This window comes from Lutra lutra, chromosome 9 (genome assembly GCF_902655055.1).
Source record: "Lutra lutra chromosome 9, mLutLut1.2, whole genome shotgun sequence".
Lineage (NCBI taxonomy): Eukaryota > Metazoa > Chordata > Mammalia > Carnivora > Mustelidae > Lutra > Lutra lutra.
Window position 1 is genome coordinate 58,614,512 of NC_062286.1, and position 12,700 is coordinate 58,627,211.

Consider the following 12,700-nt stretch of genomic DNA (forward strand, 5'->3'; position numbering starts at 1 on the left):
CACGTGATTTAAAAATATACAATCCTAGTTTCTACAAGAGATATGAGGCTATTATAGCAGAAAATATAATTTAGTTTAACCAGTTATATAAATGCTTGATTTTGACAGTTAAAAAACAGCTGGCATTAGAGTAATACTTAAAAAAAATTATTTTTCCTGTCGTCATTTTGCCAAGTTTTCCTGGGAGTTAATATTAGTTGATGATATTCATAACATATTTGATTATCGGCATACTTTTAAATTCCATGACCATGAGAACATGAAGGTAACAAGTGGTCATTTGTACCGTTCAGGTAATCACTTGAAGATTTGGGTAGGCAAGTCTTCACCACCAACCCACTCCATAATTACCAAATGCTGCTGTGGTTTTAAATATCATTTGACCAAGACTTTTAATTCTTAAGGTAGGAAGAGAAAATCTTTATAAAGAAGAATAGAATAATGGAATTATGGCAATAATTTATCTGCAAGGTTATTCCCCCAGTAGTGAGACATATAGATTAATAGTACTATGTGAGTGCCCGTTAGTCTTTGTAACCATGTTAAACCCAATTGGTATATTTTAGAATTGCTGAAAAGCAGTTATAAGGACAATATTATATTGCTTAAAGTGATCCCTCTAATTATGAAGGTTCCCCAATACTGCTTAAAAATACATGTGTATGTTTATATGTGTATACCTACACACACACACACACACACACAGAGCTTAGTGAAAGGGTAGTGAGAGGAAAACATTAGCAGGAAAGATTAACCCCTTGAATTTATGAAGCTGGTATAAACTCTTCAGCATTCTTTAAATTATTCATTCAGTGAAAACTCACAAATACCTACTGTGTCAGGTGCTGTTCTAGAGGCTAAAGACAAAGTGATAAACAAGAATGCCAGTTTTGTGAACCATATTGGAAATGAGTGAGGGGTCTGAAGAGCATGTTGAGTTTTCTTTTTCATTGTGATGTTTATGGGTTATTAATTCTGTAGGCTAAAATAGGATGCTAACAAAGCCAAGGACAGGCAGATTTGGAGTTCTTTGTGTAAGAAACAGAATTGTTATTTCAGAACCCTAGTATAAGGTCGAAGCAAAATGGTGTCAGGATCCTGGCCCAGCACTACCCTCCTGGTGGCCTCTGCATGTCAGCTTTGTACCTCCTGCCTATAACTGTCCTCCCTGCTTAAGGAGTTCATACTCTTCTCAGGACCCTCAGTTTCATCTTCTCTGGCTTCCACAAACAATTTCCCTGAATGTTAGAAATCTCACAGCCTCCAGACCTTCTCTGTCCCTGAGAGTCAGCTTGATAAAGGAGTTCAGTTGGCAGGTCCATCTCCAAGCCTTTGTTTCCTCTTCTGTAAGATGTGAGGAGTCCCTGTCCTGCCTACGGCACAGGGAAGGTGCTATGAAGAGTGAACCTGTAAATCCACACAAAAATGCCTTGTAAACCATCCTGCTTCTCTCCAAACATTGGGGGAGGGATGGGGTGGGCTTCAGAGTTCCCAGATAGGTTACTTGAACCATAATGGGTAACAGATCCAGGAGAATATGGATCGCTGGCTCAAATCTGTCTTCTGGATACGAAAATAATTCCAAGAACATATCCTATTGGATAGAGTATATTATCATTATTTGCACTTCTCTTTTCTCTTAGAAATGTGTGAACGTGAAGTTGGTTTTATATTCTTCCAGTGTGAGCCGATTATTTCATTTGAGCCCAGAACTCCCGAGTTCTACATTGGAATCACTTTTTTATAGACTCCTAGCTCTGGGAAGGGGCTATGGAAATCTCTGAGCCTGAGCGTCTCCTTTTGAAGGCAAAAGTATACCCCGTGATGCCAGGGGCCTGATTCAGCCTCCCTACTGGCTCTGGCTGAGAAACTAGACCCAAAATCTCCTGACCAACCTGCTCTTTCCCCCAGAACCAGAGCTGACCCTAAATCTGTGACATAGAGGATTAAGAAACCAAAAAGTCAACAATTAATCATAGTTGAGTGATTTATTTGTACAAGATCTTTGTACTCCTACTCCAGGAATCATCATCTTCTCAGGCTGGTTCCCCAGGACAAGGAAGGCCTGGAGGCCATGCAATTTCTAACATTTATGGATGTTTTCGGTGGATGCCAGTAGTGCCAAGTATCTGGAGAAGAGTATGAACTCCTCAAGAAGGGAGGCTGGTTTATATGCAAGTAGTGCAGAGTCCCCATGCAGGGGCCCCTGGGAAGGCAGTGCTGTGAGGGGAACTGGGGACAAGGAGACAGGCTTGCAAGAAGCCACCGCCAGTCTCTAGCGGAGCAGCAGCCAGCAAGAAGGGAACACTGGAGCTGTTACCAGGAAGGGCCTCCGCTTTCCAGCTGAGAAAAGGGGGAGACCAAAAGCTGGAGTCTTTAAGAAGGGCTGCTTCAGATTGGACCTCACAGTTTATCTGAAGATGTTAATGGAGAATAGTGGCAAATGGAATAGGAAGGACACTGATGCCCAACAGAAACTATCTTTTCTAGTCATGGTTAGAAGGGACTAATCAACAATGTTAGGGGGAAAAATGTTTTTAAAAGCATTTTCTTCAAATATTATCCCTAAGACCTTGTCCCAAATTAGGACTTAAATACTGTCAGATTTTTAAAAGAGAAGAAAGCGTATCTCTCACAGAATAGCCCTCTAAGGGGCTGTCGAGGCAAAGCCGGCCGATAATAATTAGGGAAGCTGTGCAAAAGCAGCCCTTCCCTGGAGTTGAAGTTCTGCTTGTGTGAACCGTGACCTCAGGGAGAAAGGGGGAAAACCTGACAAAGTAGGTAGAGGAACAGCTGGAGAGCAGTCTGCAGAAGATGTGTTAGCATGCTCCATTGCTACAAGGAAGTTTTCGGTTGCCGGTGGCTGCAAATACCATTTGTGCCATCTTCATGAGAGAGTTGCATTGTCCCAATCATGTGTCCAGTATCAACTCCTTGGTAATCAGTTAGGTGATGTGACTTCCAGAACTTTATTTTGAAGTTACTGGTTTTAAGTTATCAGCGAATGGGAAGTCCAGGTTCAGTAAGGATGTCTGTATTTTCCATGAAAAGATGATTGAGCCCAGCTGGCTGCCTACAATGTGTTTCAAGAACTGAAAATTTTTTTTTTTTAAAGATTTTATTTATTTGGCAGGCAGAGATCATAAGTAGGCAGAGAGACGGGCAGAGAGAGAGGGAGGGGGAAGCAGGCTCCCCGTCTAGCAGAGAGCCCGATGCGGGGCTAGATCCCAGGACCCTGGGGTCAGGACCTGAGCCACAGGCAGAGGCTTTAACCCACTGAGCCACCCAGGCGCCCCTGAAATGTTTATTTTATCTGATTTTATTTTTTGCTGTTAAGACCAATATTTCAAGGTACAGAGGTGGATGATTACTACTAGTATTTCAAATGGAACCTGAGAGATAAAACATAGTAAAAGAGAAAGAAAAAGTGACGTTTAAAACTGTTTCAAAGTCTTTGTTTCTCAGTTTATATGGCCAGCTTGTCCTGATGTCATTTCTTGGGTATACGCTAATTTAAGTGCTAAAAGTGGCCTTCAGTTAGCAAAGTTGTCTAGTAGTATGCAAGATGTGAAGGCCCAGAAACTTTCAAAGAGAAGCAGTGAAATGCAAACTAGTACCCAGAATACAGTGTTGAGAAGTACCTCTCTGAAACTAAACTAATGAGTATTTTTGCAAATTACCATCACCATTCTATACTTACAAAAACCATGTTTGTTTTCTCCCTAAACAGATAATGTGCCCGATAGTTAAATGTGGATGCCTGGCCTGATTTCTTATATGTGAAAGTGAGAAGGAGAAACTCTAAACTCTAAATCCTGAGGGTAGGATTATTTTAAATGGGCTTTTAAATGTCCCAAGGAGTGAGAGTGAAAATACACTTATATTTTCACGAACATTTCTTGTTCATTTGCTAGGAATGAACAATTTTTTTTTTTTTTTTTTTAAATCATGCCACTGCATACCAAAGGGGGTGGACTTCAAAAGCTCAGGGAGGGCTTTTCCTTATCTTTGTGGAGTTGGGTTCCCAGGTCCAGGCAGGGGTTGCTGGGCCAGCTTGTAGGGGCTCAGCCTGGGGGAGGGGTGGTTAACCACCTTGTGTGGGACCACATTAGCAGCTGTTGAAGCTGCCACTTCATGCTTTGATGAAAGATACCAGAATCTAAAAGTGGGGGAAGAGGAACTCTTATATACTGTGTACACTCTTAAGAGGCTACTACCTTCAAAAGTGTGGAAAGGTAAAAACCTTTTCCCTCTAAAACTCAGGTTGCTCTCCTAAGAAGTCCGACCTTTCCTGAATAACGTGCCTTAGCAGAATCTCAGGTCCACTCTGGAGACACAAAAGTTGTCACTTTGATCTTGGTTCTTTTGTACAGGAACACTGCATTTGGTAATCCATTTGCTCCAAAAAATCTAAGTGTCACAAAAATCCTGTAAGTCTAACTCACTGCTAACTCCAATTCATGAATAACAGTTTAAATTCACTTTAAATTCAACAGAGCCTCTGGCCTCTGCTACAAAGATATCACAGGAAGAGATTATTGCAGCTTCTATTTCAATGGCTTTTCCTTAAAGTGAGCGCTGAAAGTATAAGTGAGTGGGTGGTTAGGAAACTGTTAGTAGTTAGTGTTGTCTCTAAAAGGCAGAACTCTGGAAATGAAAAATATCTTGGCTTTGCAGCAAAATGTTTGAATGCTGTGCCACCCAGGCGCAGAGAGCAGGACCTGCAGAGGGCCCTGAGCACTACTTCCATGATGTGTAATTTGGAGCACCACTATAATGAAACTTTCCAGAGATATCCACAAATAATTAGCTTTTGGCATTGGTTATACTTAAAGAAAAATCTATAAGATTTTAATTATACTGGGGGTGAACTACATACCTTTTTTATTCTCCTTCAAGATAAAACAAGAAACACAGTCTTCTCTAGCAACATTTTACCCCAGGTTTAATTTCAATAAGATCATCAGTTTGATTGATAACAAATCATTACAGAAGAGTTGAATAGGTCTAAAATTGCCTTGATGTTAACGACTTATAATCACCTTTCTGTTAGGTCTTAAAGCTTTATTATCCTTAAATATAACCAGTACAGTGAACCACTAAACGCCAGATATCTGAGATACTGATTGGGGTGGCAGCCAAAATTTTATGGTGCCTGAATTACTTTTTTTTACACTGAACGCTCATGTAATTTTTAAAATAATCATTAATTTTCCAGGGGAGCTGTCTTCTTTTCTTTCACCACTTAGGCATACACACCTCTCCCAATTAGTATAAATTTCCCTGCTACCTGTAAGTAGTTCAAAGCCGATGCCTTTCTAAGGAGAGGGGAAAGGTTATCCGCAGGAAGCTTCTGGGCAGAGGACGAGGCCTCTGACCCACCTGCATCTCCAAGCTTGGCTTCCCTACCTGCGTGGGCTCTGCCAGCGCGGGCGGCAGGCTGCCGGCTCTGCACCGCGTCGCGGCGGGCCACGAAGAATGCAACTCGGCTCCGTCCTACTCCAAAAGTACTGTTGACTTGGTGACCCATTTCGAGTGTTGGGCCGAGGGGCATTTTCTTGCCCCGGTTCCAGCTGGAGCCCCCGTCCTGCCATTGGGACATCTCTGCAGGCCACTGGTGCGTCCGGAGATAGGGGCGTCTGGGAGTGTCCCAGCTGTGGACGCTGCTGGCCCCCGCTCTCCCGGGACTCCAGTCTCGAAAGCCGCGCAGGCAGCTTGGACGCGGTGCCTCGGGGTCGAATTTTTGCCCCTCACCTCCTATCCCCCCCCTCCCCCCGCGGGACCCTGCCCGCCCTGCTGACCGGCCCCAAGTTGCCGAATAGCTTAGATGCTTGTCATATTTGCGGTCGCGCGACTCAGCGGGCTGTGCGCGCGCTGCACTCGCCGCAGCCTTTGTCACTAGCCGCCCGGTCATTTGCATGAGTATTTTCTGGAGTGTGAGGGATTATTGGTGGTTAGTTGTGGTCCCCTGGCCGGAGTGTCTCTTCCCCTCTCGCCATCTCCTTAAGCCTTTCCTTAAGAGAAAATAAAGGGCGCGCCGGTTGGAGAGGGAGCCGTGGGCGGCGCTGCCACCCGACGTCTCCTGTGCTCTGCCTGCCCCTTCCTGCTCCTGTGGCGGCCGGGGCCCGGCTCGGCATTTATCTCGCCTCCCGGGACCGCCGGGGGAGGGGGCGGGGCCGGGGGAGGGGCGGGGCCTCCTGAGCCCGGGGCCCGGAGCTCGCGGGAGGCTCGCTGGCCGCACGTCACTCCTGCACAGCGAGTGCTGGAGCACGAGCTGCCGCTCGCTCGGTCAGGGCGCCCCCTCCGCCCGCCTCCCGCTTCCTCCTCCGCTGCCTGCCGCCGCCGCCGCCTCCACCATTGTATAATGCTCCGAGCGCGCCGACAGAGGACTGCGGAGTCTTAGCTTCGGTCTCGCCTCCTGCCCGCTCCCCGGCGCCACCCTCGGGCCCCCGGAGCGGGGACTCCGCATGGAGAGGGAGTAGCTTGAGGAGTGGGCAGAAACCCCTCCTGATGCGTTAGTTCCCAGGTGGAGCTGCATGTGGTAAGTTCTCCCCGCGCCAGGCTGGAGGGGATCCTCGGATGCGCCGGGCTCCCGATGGGTGGTGGGCGGCGCTGGGACCCGGTCAGGGCCGGGAGAGCCCGGAGGGCGGAGGAGGGGCCCGGGCGGCCGCGAGGGTCGAGGGCGCCTCGGCTAGACGGACCTGGCCTGGTGCAGGTACCCGGAGGAGCGCTCCCTCCCACTGCTTAGACCCCCGGGGCGATGGCCGGGAATCCCCCACCCCCTGCCACCAGGGTACGCGGGCAGACCTGCTGGGGGAAGGGCAGGGGACGGGCAGTCACGGACCCGGGTCAGGAGGGGGTCGGGAGCTAACCGGAGCCCAGCAATGGGGCGGAGGGAGCTTGGAGCTGTCGCTTTTACAGCTGAGATGTGTGTGCGCGTTGTGGCCGTTGTGTTGTTGTGAACGTACGAGACTTCTTTTTTTAAGGCTCGGATTGCTGGAGTAAAGGCTGCTTCACTTTTGGGTTCCGTGACCGAGTCTGCATCCAACTTGCTATAGTGTGTTTCTGTGAGTTTCTCTGTGTTTTCAGCTTGAAAACATCCCTCTCTACCCTCCTCTCACCCGTGACAAGTGAATTGATTTTGAATATATGTGTGTATTAAACTTAACGTCCAATTGGCTTTTAAGTTAGAAATCTACAAGTCATCTTGGTGGTAACCGCCTATGACTGAAAGGGAGGGGGCCGAGGGGAGCCAGCTGTCCCTGGCCCTGGACTTTGTACCATTAAGACAGAGGGTGCCTCAGAGGGCCATTGGATCTAGAGAAAATCATAAGTTGTTCTAATTTTTATTCTTGGCCATCAGTTAGCTTACCTTTAGCAGAAGTTGCCGTAATAGATTGAGATGGGGGAGTGTTTTGGGTTTAGTCTTAAAGTTCACAAAAAGATTAGGTATAGTTTGTCTTAGAATAACTTTCTGCTTTCAAACTGGGGAGTTGCATGATGTTTTGAGTGGTAGAAAGTTAGTTTTTAGAGGCACTAGATGGGGAAGGGCAACCAGCAGGGTGAGACATATGCCTCCGAAGACAGCAGTTTTTATTTGAATTGAATTGGGCAGCCCCAGTCAGTTTTAAGGAAGACAGTAAGTGTTTTCAAGCTTTGTTCTTGAAATATGCTCTTTGATTTCCCAATATATGTTAAGAAATGCCCATAATGTGTGTAAGGAACCTAGAAGTTGTAGCAGCCAATAGGATCCCTGAGGCCTCAAGTGTTCAAAGTAGCATTTTATAATTAGGGTCTAGTCTCTGACAAGATTGAAGTGGGCTCTTGGCCCCACTCAACCCCTAGAGGACAGTCCACCTGAGAGCCTTTTCATTGTTTTGCTTCCGGGGGGTGAAGGGGTAGTTGCTCAGCTAACCAGAAGGCATACCTCACTCTAGGTGCTCCTCCCATTGCTCCCACTTTTTATAGCAGTCTATTCTGATTTGAGCAAGGGAGGGTGTGCTGCGAGGGTGAAAATACTCATCGCAAGACCCAGCTTCTGGCCTGAGCAAGAATAGCTTGTTCATGGATCTCTGCTTTCCTATTAAGTTTATCAGTTTCTTTGTAGGAGAAAAAGAGAGACATGTATTAGAAAGTTTTCCTTTAGCCTCATTGATTTACTTAGAAGAATTATATGTTAATGTAATCAAGTTTGGGAGCCCTGAAAATAATTTTTGCCCCCCCCCCATAACCATGTTGCTGTCAGGTGAGAAATCTGATGAAATGGATTTGACTTTTTTTTTTTTTTCTTTTTTGACACTCAGTCTGTTCCTTGCTTTATTACAACAGGTAGGAGAGAGGATTCACGTTTTATAAAACCAACCAAGTATACAACAAGAAGTGTCCTAAGGAACTGTGTTATTGTCAGGCAAGTGTCACAGCTTCTTAGGTAACAGCTGCTCAGGCGTGTTTCCCTTTAGGAACCAAGAGAAGGATATTAATTCAGATTTTGAAATTCTTTAGGCTCCCGTTTACTGAATTGTCCCCCTTGGGAGTGTTTTTAGTGAGAAGTTGAAATATAAATTTTAATCCAATTGCCACACACTGAATTATTAATAATGAGCATAGAAAAGAGTAACAATTTTGCTAATTTAAAACTCACTCAAATTTATGTAGCAACTGATACTTTTGGCATCCACTATTTTAAATAACGCTCCAGTGGTGGAATAGAAGTAGTTTACTTTAGAAAGACATACACAAAACATAAAAAAGGATAGTAAAAAATATATAGACAGATGCATAAAGGGTTTTTTTTTTTTTTTTCTGAAGTGGCGTATTACAAATGATCAGTATCAAATTATACTACGAGGCTACTCTCTGTCAAAATATTTTACACTTTAATTAACTCAGAAAGGTAAAAGCTACAACAGAAACTTTTTGAGTTTGTTTTTTTGCTGCAGTTTCTTGTTAAAGAACACTAGTAAGAGCATGGTGCTTTATTTTATATTTCATTTACATCAGAAAAATCAAGATCACTGTCAATATTATATGTAGATTAAAAACATGGTATTTAGTAATATGAACTTTAATTCACTTGTAGAATTGTTTTAAAATTTTGTTGCTACAGAAATTTCATATTTATTGTGATGGCATATCCTGTAGGAGATGGCTCTAGTTGAAGTAGTTTATTGGCTAAGGACAGAAAGAGAAAGAGGTCTCTTTACTGAGTCCAAAGATCACATATATGCTAAAGGCACCAAAGAGCAAGCTTCAGTTTTAAGTGAAAAGTGGCCTTGCGGGAAGGGTAATGCCCACCTTCATAGGTTTTTCCATTAATTAATACAGACCAACAGAACATACAGAATTCTCCAGCCACTTGCGTATGCGTAAACCATAATTTTCTACCTACTGTTGATATCGTTACTTAAACCAATGATAGAAACCCATAAGCTAGGACTCCTGATTAAAAAGTATGTGAATATTTAATTTAGTTTTAATATTCTCGAAGGAAACAGCTACTAACCAAAGGTGGCGTGTCTTTAAAAAAAAAAATTGTCTCCAATGGCCAGTGCAGTTGGTATGAAAAGCAAACTTCTGCCCTCTGTGCAGATGCTGGGAAACCCTGTGAACAGAACTGTCCCCTGGAGCGCCCATCACTCATTGTGTGGAGCAGTGTCTTTCTCCATGAGCACTGTGTGGCAGTTCATTCTTTGTATGAATCTGTGAATGGCATATGTCAGGCCAATAAGACAACATTCCTATTCTGGGTAATAAATAGATGCCTTGTGTGTTTTTTTTTTCTTCTTTTTCTTTTTCTTTTTCTTTCTTTTTTTTTTTTTCTTGAAGATCATGAGACAAACAAAACATGCTTGGCTGTCTAAAAATTTTCATTGAAACACAAATAAAAATTTCAAAATAAAAACATCCCCAATTTTTTGAAAATGTATGACTTTTAACAGGGCAAAACAACTGCTTATCATCTAAACGAAGCACTTCAGGGAGACAATGCACACTCCCTTTTGGAAATCTCTCTTTGTGGTCAGAGGGCTCCAAAAGCTGGAAAAGCTCATTTGTCTCCTCTCAAGGTCTTCTGTCCCTCATCTGCACTTAATTGGAAATACCTGCTGGGATTCACTGACACAAATATCACAATTTGATTTATTTTCGAAACCCGGGATCATGGAAGCCGTGTTCTGTACCCACGGCCGCTCTCAGTTCAGAATGGAGTCGGCATCTGCTGGCCTGGCTAGCCGCCCCTTACCCTTGCACACTGGCTATGTGTGCAGCGCGGGCCCTGCCTCTGAGGGAGGATGGCAGAATGAGGCTTGAGTGTGCCAGGCGTGGCACCGCCCCGAGTGGAGTGAGCTGTGCTGTTGCGTGGGGTGGGGGCTGGAGGGAGGGGAGTGGAGGGCAGAGCTGGAGCCACCTCGCAACTGCTACAGCAGGTCTGACTAGTTTAGGTGCCCAGAGGCAGCTTTGTTTCTCTAGTGACTCCAGGTAGCAGCAAACCTAAGTTCTTAAAACTAATTCATGTCTGAATTGCTAGCTTTCTGTCTCTTTGCAGAAACTGTAACTTTGCAGAGTGCCTGGTTCAGAGGCTTTTGCTTTAACTGTCTTCATAGGTGGTTAACTGACCAGAAGCCCCTAAACTAAGCATTTTTTCTGGTTCTAGGGAGTTCCTTGTAGAACAGTGAAGGGGAAGGGATTCGGGCTCTTCAGGGCATCTTACGTATGAACACTCATGTTTGTAGTGGGCTGTGTGAATCTGTGGAACAAAAGGAAAAAGAACGACCTGAATGTGGCTTGGTCAGAAAGTTACATGCGGATATGCTCCTTGCTGCAAACGAACCTTTAACTCCTCGCTCTCCTCTCCTGGCTGGCTGCTTATCAACCCATGGCACGCTGCAGCTCCTGGGGCTTCCAGCAGAGCTGCCAGAGCACCCCACCCTGGTGTTTAGACGTGTTGCCCGAGTTAAAGTCAGGGAATCTGAAAGTCCCAAGGTCATGTCTCCACCAGAACAGGTTTGCATAAAATTCTAGCCACGCAAGTGAGATAATGACGTGGCAACTGTTTTAAACCGATCCTCTCTGAGTGGTTATCCCATTTTATAATGACATATGATACAGATTTGCTTTTCAGATTTGTCTCTTTTTTGGAGGAGGGAACCTCCATATGCATGTATGTGTACTTCTCTATCTTTCCTGCTGTCAGAGAGAAGTGAACCAGTAGAGGAATTTGAGTTCTGTGGTCTGCAGCTGAAGAAGACATTTTTGGCTGCCTCTCTGCTTGTCATGAATTTGGTGATGGTCTCTTCTGAGTAGTTTTTAAAACAGGCTGGTTTTTTAAAAAATATTTTTTTACCACACCCAGAAGTGGAAAATAAAATAGATTTCATCTGATGATGATTGTTAGTGGTCTATTGGTAGCTGACTTATAAAGTGTGGATTCTTCAGGTGGCACCTGCCTTCTTGCTTCTGAGACTCCTGAAGATAGGCAGGGTGAATGGAATGTTAGGGGTAGCAAGTGTGGTAGGCTGGAGGCAGGCTCTCCTTAGGGATCATCGAAGAGCTTTGAAATGTTGAGAGCTTGGTTCCTTAGAAAATAAATATTTATCACATTCAGTGACGTTCTCTATTTTTATTGTCTTTGACTAAGTGACTTTGTGTACCATGGGTCACTAATTGTCAGTATGCAGAGGTCCTCTGAAAGAAATAACATTTCATCTCAAAGTAGCTCCAAAGTAATTATTTTTAAATATGAATGGCTGGCATATTTTACAAAGTATTATTCACTGCTCTCAAGTTTAGTGTGTTTCCTCATTTTCTTTTTCTACTTTGTGACTTATTCAAGTATATGATACAAAGTTTAAATTGTCTTTGTAAAACTTTATCACTAGCTTACCTAATTTTTAGGAGTAACTAAAATACACATGCTGATTCTGAGTATGGATGGACTGTGGTGCACACAGTTGAATAGTTTCCTCCCATTTATGTGTCTCTTAAGTCTATTTCTGTTATCCTATACCTTCAGTTTTTATCCTCTCATGTATGTCATGTAGAAATTTCTTTTAAGGAATCCAGATTTAGACCATATAGTACAATGTTCGGTTTTACTCATTATGTAAATTAAAAAAAAAAAAAACAACTAGACTGCATGTAGAAGTTAAGATGAAATGTTTGTTATTTTATAACACGTCTTCTTTAAAATGACTTTTCACAGTATTAAAGCGTTCTGAATTCGAACTCAAAGATGAAAACTACTCATTGCCTTTAAGAAACACTTCTATAAAAATGTTTCCTGATGTGTAGTATACATACTTAGTTTCTTAGTTTCATTCAGTGGCAGATAGTTGGCTAAGAAAACCTGAAAGGCAACCTTTTGTTTAATTAAAGTTTATTTAATTTTATACATATTCATTCTAACAAATTACATTTGCCTGTTTTAGTGTGACGTTTTATAGATCTGATGATCCTCTTTAAAAAAAAAATACAAAGAACTGTCACTTACTTTTGGCAAAGCGTTGGGTTTCTACCCTAAGCCTTTTATTCCCCCTGCCATTGTTTATTACGGATCTCTAATGTGAGGGGGAAAACAAGGTATCTTTGGGGAAAAGACGCTACAGGAGGGTTGAAACCAGAGTCCCATCCAAGCAATTATAAATACAGGAGAAAAAAATATTTTCATTATGCACGGGAATGGGGGTGGGGCAAGCAAGGCTGG

The 12,700-nt window shown here is 43.7% G+C and overlaps 1 protein-coding gene across 4 annotated transcripts in view; it reads left to right on the top strand.

Moving 5' to 3' along the window:
• SERTAD2 (SERTA domain containing 2) overlaps positions 1–12,700 on the top strand; it is a 117,189-nt gene that overhangs the window by 89,022 nt on the left and 15,467 nt on the right. For 2 of the 4 annotated variants that reach the window (XM_047745548.1, XM_047745546.1), the window contains exon 1: positions 6,247–6,541. The exons of the other annotated variants lie outside the window; for them this stretch is intronic. The gene's annotated coding sequence lies outside the window, so the exon portion shown is untranslated. Of the gene's footprint in view, positions 1–6,246; positions 6,542–12,700 lie in introns of those variants that run through there. 4 annotated transcript variants of the gene reach the window in all.